Raw genomic sequence first — 15,087 nt, forward strand, 5'->3', positions numbered from 1 at the left:
TTTTACATAAGACGCAGCACTTGATCTTGTTGCAGTAAATTATACATTCACAAAAAAACAAAAATTTTTCAAGGTAAGTCGTTAAAATTGATTTTAAAACCATTCTTCTAATTAAAGAGGAAATCAGAACTGAAATTAAACATTATTTAAAATGAATGAGAAGTATAGAATAGTACTTTTACTTATGTTATTCTATTCCTTCTAAATATTTTCCATATAACTCAAAATAATTATATCTACCTTTGATTAAATCTGTCATTTCTATATTTTTTCTACTTATTTCTATTTTTATTCTCTATTTCTATCCCTTCTCTGTTTTTTTCATATTTTTCATTTTTTAGGTATCAATTTTCCATTTTATACTTCAATTTCTATCCTATCACCTATCCCTGTTCCTATTCTGTATCTCTACTTGCGTTCTATATCATTTTTATTTCTTTATGTATTAGCTTTACACACCATACATTGATGCTCAGATATAAATAAAGAGAATTTTGTTTATTTATAATACCTTGTTCTCCTGTGTATCCCATTCTTCTCCAGTATGTGATATTCTTGTTGTTGTGATTCAGTTCCTCTTTTAATTTTTTGAAATATTTTTCTTTCCCCTTCCCTCCCTGCATTGTCCTACTGAGGTTCTCTCGTGCCTCTAGTATCTCGGTCCATTCCCAGGCTTGTCATATCTCCACTCTTGCCCCAGTCAGGGTTCCAAGTTTATTCCATTCTAGTTACCTGCTTCTCCCACCTGCTAAGAGATCTCTTAGCACATTCCTATGCTGGAAGCTCAGGCTGCTGCTGCTTTTCTGGACTGGATGCTCAAAGTCCCACTTGAGCTGCCCTTGCCCTGTGGCTGTCATCACCACGGCCCTTGTGGAGCTACCAGTGCTTGCTCCCACTGCTGTTCCCTCTCTGAGCACCCGTCCCCCAGAGGGAGCCCTTAAATGGTTGTATTTTATTTTCCTCAATACTCTTCCTCAAAACCCTGTGTACCTTTTGAGAGTGGCTACATCAGGGCTGGTTACCATGATGGTTCTCAGACCCCGTTAATGAGTCTAGCTAATTTTGTCACAATTAGGGAGAAATATTATCTTTACTGCAAGGCTGTTAGAATCTTACCTGTAGACGAATCTTACCTGTAGAATCTTAGTCCTGTAGAAGGTGGCATCTGATTCTTTTTTAAAAAGTAAATGGTCATAAAGTAGTTGATGTGATAAATTAACATTTAATTCTGGAAATTCATCAAGTTTTATACTTATAATATATGCATATATATGTATATATATATTATATTTTAGGAAAATAATACTTGTTTTAATAAGTAGTTTTAAAGTGTATTATAATTCTTAGAGTTTAAAAAATAATAAGAATCGAAAGCTTGAAAAAAAACCTAAATGAGAAAGTTAACATATCCATAGATAAAAAAAAAAATGTTGATAGAATTTCTGCTTGGAGTGGGGGATATTAGTTCTATGTGATTATTTTTCTTTCTAACTTTCTGAATTTTTTGTAATGAGAACACATTGCTTTATGTTTATGAATTTCCTCTCTGAATTGAGTTTTGAGGCAGAATACTTAGATGTAATAATATGGAAAGAGAGATCAAAAAGATATTTACTTATACCTATGTTTTCTCTTGTCCATATTATTATATTTTTCCTTCTTCATCTGTATCTTCATCACTGTCTTCACAACCCCTTATTTCACTATTTTACTGAAATGAACTCTTTAACCCTATCTCTTGTGCTATTTCAAAAATTCCTGAGTTTAGTCACTCAATAAACCTTCAAAATAAAAGATATCTAAAAATGTGTTTTAAATTTTTTTTCATAACAGCTAAATGAAGCTTTTAAATAAAAGATGTCTTCAGGTTCATCATGATAATGAATTGGGACCATTTAAACAGGGGAAAATCTCTAAACATTTTTCTTTTCGATTCAGCCTCAATATTTTGTTTTTATCAGATATCAATTTTGAGATAAACCTTTTAGAAGTTGGTCCATTGCTTACAACAAACCCAGAACAGTTTTAAACAATTCCCCTTTATCTGATGGAGTGAGGATTGTTAGAGATGAGCCCCAGCTGGGGCTCAAATTAGAGTAATTAAGAAGCAAAAAGCCAAAGTACTTTCCTGTAATTTGTTTATTTTATTAGAAGATTAAACAGTATTACTGCTGCAGAATTTGTCATACTCATAGAAACAGAAAGAGAGTGCATTGTTTAAGTGCTATGTGTAACAGGTATAAAAGTTAGAGCTTCACAAAACAAGACTAGGTCATGAGACTGTAAGAGATATGCTAAAAAGACATGTAAGTTTACTTTTGTGATAAGAATGAAGCCATTACCAAATTAGGAAATGGCTCATTAAAACTATCACAAACATTTCTCTGTAGTCAAGAGAAATAGAGACCTGAAATTTAGAATCTATATCAACTTATCTCGATGTTTTTGAGACATTCTTATAAGCTTTACTATACTTGAGAAAAAAGAGAACTTTTATCCGATAACATGAGCTAAAATGTTCTAAGCACTTAATATAGTTTTATTCTGGAGACACCAAGCCATGCTTATGAAAATCAATTAACTTTTAAATATATAAAAATGAAATCCCACAACACTCAATACTGCTTACATCAATATCTCCTGACTGAATATGCAGGCAACATTATATAAAGAAACATTTAGGTACTAAAATTTATCAAGTGAACCTCTAGGTTCATTTCAAATGCTTTTCACCAATGCTGTCAATTGTTAATGTATTGTGAGCTCCTTAATGACAGAAATTCTCTCTATCCTTCCAGCATTTCTCATAACTTCCACAGTACCTTATTAAGGGAAGAAATGTTGTAAAAAAAAAAAATCTACTAAATAACTTTTAAATGAAATTTTTTTGGTAACAACAGTGAGTGTAATTGATGACACTACTTTTATTAGCTTCTGCTTTGTTAATATGGTACTGTATGGTTAAGTAAAACCAATTTGTCGTAGCAATGCAGAGATTGACAATCATTTGAAGGAGAAATTGATTCTAAAATAGATAGTGGCTGGGAAAACAGCTCATATTATTCATTTGCATGGAAAAACACACATTTTTAAATAAAATACTAAGATAATTGAACCATATTCTAAAAATCACAAGCACCTTGACATTTATTAACTCATGGAATCATACATCCTCAAGAGATTAAATATCATTACTCTTTTTGTTAAGTTGCCTATCTTAGATCACACATGCTTGACAGCAAAGTAACACCTATGATGGAAATGATCATATCATTAGAGAATTATCCATTTCCCCTTTTCTATCCCCACTACCATTCCCGGAAGGCAACATCACCATTTCTAATTCCGATCCTTCTAAACTGTCTAATATGCTTGTGCCACTATTTCTTCATGTTATCAGTTAATTCTTTGATGTAAATAGTGAGAATTTGGCTCACATATAATGCCTCCCAACTCCCCTTCTCCTCCTACTGTTTGAAATGTATATGGTTATTACTGCAACTGATACTATTGTTATGCTTATCTAGTTCCTCTTTTGGAGGAAACTCTAGAGTAACAGGAGAGAAAAAGGGCATAGTATAAGTAGATAAAGGAAAATTAGCTATTGGTAGATAAAGGAAAATTAGCTATTTAATGTCAGAAAGGTAATGGAATTCTTATCCTAAAGTTTTCTTGTCTTTAAATTAGGTGATGAAATCAAGAGGTGTGGGTGTGGTTAAACCCTTGAAGAGAGCTCAACAAACTCTCAAGTTATTAAGCTCCTGTTCAGGGTATTGCAATAGTTATTCCTAGCCTTAATTGGGGATTTAGGGAAGACTGGATGGAGGAAGTTTTGAGATGGCACTTGAAAAAATGAGGGTGACTTAGATAGGCAGAAGTAGAAAAGGAGGAATATTCCAAGAAAAAGATCTTAAACAAGGGCTTAAAATGTAGGCAAGGTGAGGGTGAAGAGGCTCTAGATTGCAGATGGTAGATATGACTGGAAGGGTGGTCAGGAGTAAGGCTAGGGAAACTCTTTCATTGTGTGCTCTGCATCTATAATTTTATACATTTATGAGGTGATGCCTCTGAAGAATGATAAGCAGGAGAGACAGGTTCACTTTTTATGTTTTACTTAGTTCACTCTGGCAAGAATAAATGTAACAAAAAAAGGAAATGGAGTCACAGAGATCAGTTTGATGGCTTCTGTTATGCTACCGGTGAGAAATGGTTGTGCTTATCTAGTTCCTAAAAATGATAGTATTTGAAGAAGTATGATAGTATTGAAGAAGAAATAATCATGACTAGGGCATTAATTGACTTTATGGGATGAGATGGAACTGATTTGTTGGGAAATAAGAAGATTTATGATTAACTCCTTTGTTTCTGGTTTATGAGGTCAGATAGTGATATCTTTAACTGAGAGAAGAATTACAGAAAGAAAAGCAGGCTAGAAGGCATTGGGGGAGGGAGGCAGAGAAGTTGAAGAATATGTTGAACATTCAAGACAAAATGTCAAGAAATTTTTAGCATATGCAAATTTCAAGCTCAAAAGAGGAGTCACCTATAATTTTGAGATGGTGTTTGAATCATGAGGATAAGTTCCACTAGGAAAAGAGGTGTAAGGCCAGAATTTTGAAGAGCATCAACTGTTAATGGTTGGAGAGCAGATGATAAGCCCACAGTATAGGTCTTAGAAAAAAATCCAAGTGATACAAATGCCAGAGAGATCATGAAATTGAAGAATTCCAAAGATGGAATGGTCAGTAATGTCAAGTATTGCAGAAGGATGAAAGAGACCATAAGGAGGCTGGTGGAAACCTTTATCATGGTGGATTCAGTAGCATTAAAGAAGCAAAGCCAAGTCAGACCTTAGTGTGGGGAGGAGGAGTGAAGCGTGCCCACAATGTAAGGAAGAAGTATAATTGAGTCTCCTTGGCAAGTGGCTTAGCTGGGAAGGAAAAGAAAATGATGGCCAGTGTGGCCAGATCAATGGAGCACTTAGTGTTCAGGGAAAAGTAAATATAGGCATGTTCTTTTACTTAGAGTCAGGTAGATGTCTAATATTTCTCTACTTTGATTGACAGTGGAGTATTAGGTGAGGTCACCTGCTGGGAATAGAGGATTTGAAAGAAGTAGCAAAAATTTGGAATATACTCATAGGAAACAGAGAGAATCTAACAGTTCAGAGTGGTCTGGAGGAAAAAATAGAAATTTAACCTTTGTTTCTCTTTCTTATTTCTCCCTCCCATATCAGCCTTACCAATTCCAACATTTCCAATTATCCACTTTCTAACTAAATGAATGAAAATAGTGATGATATTATCACTGCCAAAACAACAAAGAAGACACTGCATACCTTTTATATCACCAGATATATGTGGAAACAACCCAGGATTTGAATGATCTAGCTACAATGTGCAAATCTGTGCAAGTTATTTAACAATACACCTCTATTTTCCCATCTGAAAAACAGAAATAATATTACTTACCTCATAAAACTGTATGAATTAATACATATAATATATGGAAAGGCTAGAACACTGCTTGGTCTATAGTAGAATATCCATAAATTTAAATTCCTTTCATAAAGAGGAAAAAATAATGGTCCACGTGTTCAAATGAATGGAAGAAAAGGGAATCATATTCAATGACAAAATAACAGGAAATAGGGCAGAGGAATGAGAAAGGGTCTTGCTAGGTATATTCTCATTGCAATGAAAAATGCACGAGAAACCAAGAAACAGATGGAGATGGATGTTTTAAAGAAAGATGCTCATAGTGCAAAAGTGTGGAGGAAGCCAAAGGAATTACTTGAGCACCATTAATCATAATTCTCGATGTCAATCCCTCAGGAGGAAAGAAACAGGCAGAAAAAGCATGTGTAGTCCTGTATATCATTCAAAAAAGCAGCTGCTACTCAAATCTGGAAAGTCAAGACTCTTTAAAAAAAAAAATTGGAGCCAAACAAGATCCCAGAAATAGCATACTTGTAGAAAACCGCTCACTACTTCTGGGAAAATAGATTTAGGGTCGAATTGAGGATAACATTGCAAAACATGGACTTGAGAAAAAGGAAACAGAACTTGATTGAGTTTATCTGAAGATTCCTGTCATTGATAAATTGAGTAAATAATTATTGAATACCAAGTGTGTGCCAAGCACTGTGTCCTCTGTAGGAAAACAATTTCTTCTTTAGGTTATTAAGGTTCATCAAAAGAGTTGTTGGCTTTTTGAGTATGGAGACCACACAATTTTTAAAGCAGAGTAACTCAGTATAATGTAAAATAATATGAACTGGAAATCTCGGAGAGGTATAAAAATAATTTTATCTCTGCCACCGATTAGCTGTACCACCTTAATTAAGACTCTATGTCTCTATACCTTTGAACCAGAACCTCCTCCTGTATCATAAATGAAGAACATTGGCTATTAACATCTGTGACATCTGTTGCAGATATATAAACAAGCTTCTCTTTGGCCAACATTATTAATAACTTATAAGATCCTTTCTAAATGAGATTTATTATGAAGAGAGTAAAATAACTCTTAAAGGAAGGGAAAATTTTGGTCATTAACTAAACATCATAGTTTCTTGAGTATACTAATTATGAATGCTCATCTCTTCCTCACATCATCTAACATAGCACTATTGACATAATAAATACTCATTAATTATCTGATGAATAATTAATCATGATTGTCATTTAAGAGAAAGGAAGTTTCTTAGAGACCAAAATTTGACCAGCCTTACACATTATTTAGTATCATCTCCCCTAATGAAATTTTTATTAGGTTATCAGAATGAAAATCACATTCTCAATCTTGTTTGAGAATCTTGGTTCTAATCATGCTTTAAAGAGAATATGGAAATAGATGAATAAAGTTTGCTGATAGTTATGATTTATTATTCTAGATAGTGAATGAAAAGAAGCAGTAGAGGTAGTCCAGATGATTTAGACACATTAGGGCTGGAAAATGCATTGACCCCTAAGTCTGACTTGCTGGAACATAATGTCCCATTAGACATTTAAATAGTAAGGAGATAGTGAGACCATGGGGATGACCTACAGAGACTGAGGATATTAGTAGCAGAAGGAGTGAACAAGGTAAGTATATAGAAGAGAAGGAAGAACAATCAAAGGAAGGATTTGTCAGTATAAAACCAAAAGAAAGAGAAAAACCAGAAATACTCTCTTTGATCTATTGGATAGACTATCTTGGCTAATAAAATACTCTCTGGCATCTCTTAAGGGATTAGAACTCTTCAAGTAATGTAGTTCTTTCTTTGATGACAATTCACAGAAAAGAGAGATGAGGAATGTTAAAGCTGGCAGTGCCCTCACTGCCAGTACAGGTAGGATTATTGGAGAACAATAGCACAAGGTAGTCTAGTAAGAATGAAACTAAAGATAAAATATGGATTTTTATAAGGTATACATTGTTAAGAGCCTGCCTGTTTTTTTGCATGTATTTCCTGCTAATCAAATATATCAACTCTCTCAGTACTTCTGTTTATTAATAAAGACCACCGTGGGAGCTGGGAGAAAGCAGCGAAGGGCAAAATAAGTGTAAATTAGTAGCTGATAGATGGTCACAGGGATGGGAAGCACAGCATAAGGAATGCAGTCAGCAGTAAAGTAATGGCTACATGTAGAGCCAGAGAGAAGATAGAGTAATTAGGGGGATTGTTTTATAAACTATATAAATGTCTAACCAATGTACTATATACTTGAAACTAATAATAAAATGCTAAAAATAAATAATAAATACATACATACATATATACAAACATACATACATACATACATACATACATACATACATACATACTACTGATCCTCTGATGCTTGGATTTGGCCAATGGCCATATTGGTGCCTTTCATACAGAGACTCAAAAGAGAGAGTTCCACCCAGTTATCTCCCTGAGAGAATGTGTTGGGCTGGCTGGAGCCCTTGACCAAAGGTCACTGCTTCTCTCCAGGCAGACCTTTCTCCACAGCTCTGTGCTTCTGAGAACTAGGAGTATTAGCAGCCTGGTTATTAGAAGTTCTAAGATACTGTACTACTCCTTGTCATTATCCTCAGTCCTTTCAAATAGACCCTTTATTAAACTCTGGTTTGGTTATCTATCACAGCTTAACAATTCATCCTAAAACGAAGTAGCTTAAAGTAACAATCATGTATTAGCTCTCACAGCATCTATTGGTCAAGAATTTGGAGAAAGCTTAGAAAGGCAGTTCTTGCTTAGGGCCTCTCATGTGGTCGCAGTTATATGTTGGTTGGGGCTTCAGTCATTTAGGACTAGATGATGCACTTTCATGGTGGGCAAGTTGGTGCTCGCTATTAATTGAGAGCCTCATGTAATCCTTATATGGGTCTCTGTTGGGCTTTATGAGTATGGCATCTTGGTTTTTCCACCAGTGTGTGTGTGTGTGTGTGTGTGTGTGTGTGTGTGTATCTGACAGAGAGAATGAGAGAAAGAGGGAGAGAGAGATCTATATTGCCTTTTATGGTCACATCTCTGAATCTACAGAGCATTATTTCAGCATTCTGTTGATCAAGACAGTTAAAATTTAAGGACCACCCAGGATCAAGGCAAGGAAATTTAAGGTCTACCCTACTTCTTAATAGAGAAATGCCAACTTAACATTGTAAAGGGGAGTCTGCAGAATGGGACATGTATGTATGGATGTATACACACACACATCCATTTTTGCTAAATACAATCTGCCAACTTTTCTAATTATCTTAATTTGATCCTGTCATCTCTTTTCTCTTGGTATTGTGACAGATACAGTCAGGAAGATTCTAGGTACCTCTAGATATGAGATTATAGGAATCTTCTGAAGAACCAATTAATTACCTAAATACCAGCAAAGATGAAATGGTCAGTTGATACAGGTAAAAACACACTAAGTGGAGACCAGGAAATAGAAAAATTTTCTGGGTAAAGCAGAGAATCGAGTAGATGATTACATTCACCACATAGGTAGAAAATAACTATGAACAGATTTGACCCAGAGTGTATTGTAACCAAATAGTATCAACTTTGAGAGGTTTAAGAAACCAGGTGGAACCAGGATTAGAATGTGGGCCTCACACAGCAGAATCCAGTTCTGCAGATAAGGCCACCTCGCTAAGCATTGTCTGCCTGTTTATGGTATCTTGTGCACAAATGTTTTGAGCAAGGCTTATCTTTGGCATGTGTTAAAACTGGCAAGAGGCCTAACCAATAATCACTACCAAATCTATTTCTTTCTGTTGACTAGATGTCATACATTCAACAAAGTGGATGTTTTAAAATGTCTCTTTTTGTGTATTTGTTATTTTCTATTAGAATGCCAGTGTCAACTACTACATTTCAAATAAGCACAAACATATTGAAGGGATCCCACTGTGTTAAATGCAACATAAAGTAGCATTCGACTACTTAAATATCACAGAGAACATGATGCCTCAGAAGGAAAAAAAGTATATTAAGGCATAAGAACTGAGTGCCATCCTGAGACAGAAAGAAATGCATCAGAAAGAAAAAAATAAAGGTCAGAATTACACAGAATGAAAAGTGGCCTTTCCATGGAGACTCCTGAATCTAACTTATCTTGTTTCACTAAGACAGGAAATGCACTACAATGTTCAGGATGGAGGGAAATGACAATTTAATGATTATGGAACATCTTTCGCTTTCCATGGTAATTGAACAATTTCAACATCAAAGGCAAAACTGGTAGCTTTTTGGAAAATGGAATGTCTTTTGCTTTCCTTTTCACTCTTTACTACATCAATGTTAGCATCTTCCTTGGCTTTATTTTTTTCCGTTTTCACTTAACATTGATACAAAACAGATCTGACTTTAAGTGTATTATGCAAAGTAATAATTTATGTTGGAAACTTTAAAGGGAAGGGACAGAACCACTTTTGTGTCTGTTACATTTTAATGACTTGAAATATATCCAACAAAGTTCAGACCTTCATTCTTATAGGTGAGGGTAACTTGACATAATAGATAGTCTATTCCACCAACCACTTCATTAAAGGGAATATAAAAACTGTCATCTCTAAGACATGCCATTCTTCCAACTCCCTGATTCTTCCATCTATAACGCTAACAGCATTATCAAATTTTAGAGCTGCTTTTTTTTATCAGTAGTTCTTCATATTTATCCCAAAACATCATTTCCTAATTTTAGGGGAAAAGGGATGGGACACCTAATACTGAACTCAGGGAAGCAATTGATTGAAGACAACTATAAATTTCCAATATCTTTGCTTTTCTACTATTGAATTTTAAAATCTTACTTAAAAAAATAAAATTTTAAATTTTAAATTTTAAATTGAATTGAATTTTAGGGGCAATAAGAATTTCTCTAGATTAAAAGTTTGGCTATAACTTGCTACTATTGATCCTGACAAGAAAAGCATACACAGCAAACGGGTATTGATTAAGTAATGAAAATTAACAGGTAACATTTGAGGGAGAGGATACTGTTGGTTTTTGTTGTTTTACCATAATTAACCTCAAACCCACACTGATTTTACAAATACTTGCTTTGTACACAATGAAATTTTGCCTAAGAATGAAACCAAAGTGCAGTGAATATTGTAGAACTTATGAGAGAAGCATGGAGGTTGCAGATGTTCAAGTCCAGGGTTTGAGATCTCACCTCCTCCCAATCTCAACTCCATTTCCTTTTGTTAGGTCCCCAAAAAAGTAACTATCAAAAAATTAGAAGGAGAGAAGATGAATGTTTCCCAGATTCCAAGAAAAAGATGGCTGACCTTCTCTCCCTTCTTTTGTTCCTAGGTAATTTGAATTGGGTAATTCTCTCACTTGTAAGTGAGAGAAGAGAGCTGCTTGTATTGCTTATTTTCTTTTTTAACTCCAAAAAGGGCCATTTGATGTTGAGGCCATTTAAAATATCATAATTTGGCATTTTCTTTTGAGACTAGAGTGTCTCAGGTTTAGGAAGACCTTTTGACTCATTCTCTAAGGGCAGCAAGAAAGAAAACGGGGAGCTGACTGCTTAACTGGTTCTCTAGGATTTTAGAGAGAAAAAAAGTAATGAATACTAAGAATTTCCTTGACACCATCCAAGACAGCTTGCCAGAGTAGAAAACAAGATAGAAATTTAAATATGGTGTATCAATCAGCTTTTGGTGTGTCAGTGCTACCAAACAACTCAAAAACTTCAGTGGATTATAACAACGGATACTTAATTAATGCTCGTAGATCTTCAGGTTAGCTGAGATTCAAAAGTTAGCTCGGCTTCTCTGGGTCAGGTTTGGAGTCAGGTTCAGGTTTTTTTCCGCAAGTCCTCCTTCCAGGATCCAAGCAGAAGGAACAATGACTACCTGAAGCAAGATCTTTTCATGGCAGAGACCAGAGCTCCAAGAGGCCTGATGGACTTTTCACAAGCCTCTTAAAGTCGTAGTTTGGAACAACACGCTATCACTTATGCTCATATCCCATTAGCCAATCTAAGTCAAGTGACCAAAAACAAACTCAATAAGGAAAGAAAACTGTCTAAAAGGAATCCATGAGAAAGGCTAGAGAGAAGGAAGAAATATGAGCAAATAATACACTCTATTGTACCTGGGGTTTGGGCTCCATGTCTCCTTATTGTGGCATAGATGGGTTCCAGAGGATCATAAAAACTTGCAGGAATTGTTCATGCAATCTGTGTATGCATATATTTTTCTTATTCTCTCGGGCAACTTTAACCCCTCTTCCTCAGAAGAGATCATAAACCTCTGATTTAGATACAACTTGCTTTAGACTGAATGCTGAAAAATCATTCCTCTCACTCCTCCACTCCTTCTTCCCCTACCTCTTGCCAAGATATCAGGTCCTAATCCTTTGTACCTATAAATAGTATTTGGAAAAAGGGTCCTCGCAGATGTAATTAAGAATTTTGAGATGGGGAGAGTAGCTTGGATTATCTAGATGGGTTCTAATGTAATCACAAGTATTCTTATAGGAGAGAGACAAAGGTAGCATTAATATCCACACAGTGGAGGTAACGATGTGACGATGGAGGCAGAGATTGAAGTGATGTGGCCACGAGCCAAAAACTGGCAGCAGCCAACAGAAGCTACAGGAAGAAGGGAACAGACTCTCCTCTAGAGCCTCTAGAGGGAATACAGCCCTATTGACACCTTGATTTTGGCCAAAGGAAGCTGATTTCAGATTTCTGGTCTCCAGAACTGTGAGAGAATAACTTTCTGTTGTTTTAAGCCACCAAGTTTGGTGGTAATTTGTTACAGCCACCATAGGAAACTAATGCAATGCTTTTCTTCAATTTTTGCTCTCCTTAAAGAGATTTTAATGTTGAAATATGAAGTATTCAGGTAGATTAAATTTTCAATAAAGGGGAAAAACAGAAATAATGGCCTAAAGTTTCTGGTCTGATCACAGGCCAAAACTTAATGAGCTGTAAAAACTTGTAATCTCTGTTTATTTCATAGTGGGAGATTTTCTACATTCCTACATTATATTCTAAAGAGATTTGTCCCCTTGTTTTAATTATCAGTAAGGAAAAAAAAAAGGCAAGAAATATCACACTGCCTGACTTCAAATTATACTACAAAGAAACAATAATCAAAACAGCATGGTATTGGCAGAAAAATAGATACACAGACCAATGGAACAGAAATAAACCCACATGTATATAGGCAAATAATTTTCAACAAGGAGCCAAAAATATACAATGGAGAAAAGAAAGCCCCTTCAATAAATGGTGCAGGAAAATTAGAAAGCCACATGTAAAAGAGTGAAACTAAACTGCTATCTTTCACCATATACTAACATTAACGCAAAATGGATCAAAGATCTAAATATAAGACATGAAACAATAAATTGCATAGAAGAAAAGAAAACATACGTACTAAACTCATAAACCTACCTTGGTTTTAGAGAGAATTTTATGAATTTGACCTCAAAGGCAAGGGAAGTAAAAATAAAAATAAATGAATGGGACTATAGCAAACTAAAAAGCTACTGCACAGCACAAGAAACCATCGACAAAACAAAGAAACAACCTTCTGAATGGGAGAAGACATTTGCAAACAATGCCTGTGACAGAGGCTGATATCCAAAAGATATAAAAAACTCATACAACACAACAACAAAAACAATCCAATTAAAAAATAGGCAGAGGACCTGAACAGATACTTCTCCCAAGAAAAATACAAATGCCCAATAGACATGAAAAGATGCTTAACTTCACTAGCTATTAGGGAAATGCAAATCAAAACCAAAATGAGATATCAGCTCATACCCGTAAGAATGTCTGTTATTAACAAGACAAATAATAGCAAGTGTTGCAGAGGTTGTGGAGAAAAAGGAACCCTCCTACACTGCTAGTGGGAATATAAACTGATACAGCCACTATGGAAAACAGTATAGAGGTTCCTCAAAAAATTAAGAATAGAATTACCATGTGACCCAGCAATCCTCCTTTTGGGTATCTACCTCCAAAAAACTGAAAACATTTATCTGTAAAGATTTATGCACTCCGATATTCATTGCAGCGTTATTTATAGTGGCCGAGACATTGAAACAAGTAAAGTGTCCTCTGATAGATGGTTGGATAAAGAAGATGTGGTACATATATAAAACGGAATACTACTTAGCCATAAGAAAAGGTGAAATATTGCCATTTGCAACAACATGGTTGGATCTCGAGAATAGCATGTTAAGCAAAATAAGTCAAATGGACAAAGTCAAGAACCATATGATTTCACTCATATGTGGGATATAAAACTGAAAGCAACAAACAAGCAAATAAGACAAATAAAAACTTATAGACACAGACAACAGTAAGGTGGTTACAAGAGGGAAATAGGAGAGGAGGTAGATAAGGTGAAAGGGGAAAAATATATGGTGAAAAAATGAGATTCGACTTTGGGTGGTTAACACACAATGCAGTATAAGGATGGTGTATTATTGAATTGTACATTTGAAACCTATATAATTTTATTAACCAATGTCACCCTAATAAATTTAATTAAAAAAGGAAACCCAAAGGGGGATATGAGAGTTAAAATATATCTGATCATTCCACAATGAGATGCTACTTAAGACTACTAGAATGACTAAAATTAAAAAGACTGATGACATAAAGTATCGACAAGCATGTGGAACAACTCAAGCCCTCATAGATTGTCTATGAAAAACCATTTTGGAAAACAATTTGGCAGTTGCTTACAAAGTTAAACATGACTAAGCAATTCCATTCCCTAGGTATTTACTCAAAAGAAAATAAAGCAGATGTCCACAAAGATATTGTATGTAAATGATCGTAGAAGCTTAATTTATAATACCCCTAAACTGGAAACAACCCAAATATTTACTAACAGGGCATTAGATATATTCACATAATAGACTACGACACAGTGATGCAAAAGAGCACAATACTGATATATATATATGCAACAAAATAGGTGAATTGGCTTATTTTCCTGAAAGATTCTTAAAGCTTCCCATGGTTTCCTCTTTCAAAGAAGATATTAGGCTGGGGCGTAAGTTTGGATGTTTACAATATGTCGAATGAAAAAAAAGCCAGATGTAAAAAGGTGTATATACTATATGCTTCTAATTCATGTGAGGTTTTAGGATAGGAAAAGTTCATGTATGGTGATAGAAATCAGATCAGTGGTTGCCTAAATGGGGGTGGGGAGTGACTGCAAAGAGACAACAGGAAATTTTTTAGAGTGGTCAAAATGTTACATATCCTAATTGGTAGGACAGCTGCATACATTAGCCTAACTCATCAAACTCTGCACTTAATATATGATATTTTATTGTATGTAAATTATATTTCAATAAAGTGATTTAAAAAAATAAGTACCTTTCTGAAAAAAAACTAACACTAATATTAATCAGATGTGTTTAAAAGCAGAGCTCTCAGATTCTATCAGTTGGATTTGATTCAAAGATTCTATTTTTCATCCTAATGAAATATTCAATTGGACTGGCAGGACGAGAATAACAAATGAGCAGGCGGCATCTCTGGGTTCCAGAGCATTCCAGGTCTGAGCCGGCTCCGGGATTGGCCCCTGGAAAGACAGCTGGATGTGTGGGTGAAGCAAGAAGTGATGGAGGCA

The sequence above is a fragment of the Pteropus medius genome, unplaced genomic scaffold, assembly GCF_902729225.1.
Source record: "Pteropus medius unplaced genomic scaffold, Ma_sr-lr_union100, whole genome shotgun sequence".
Taxonomy (NCBI): Eukaryota; Metazoa; Chordata; class Mammalia; order Chiroptera; family Pteropodidae; genus Pteropus; species Pteropus medius.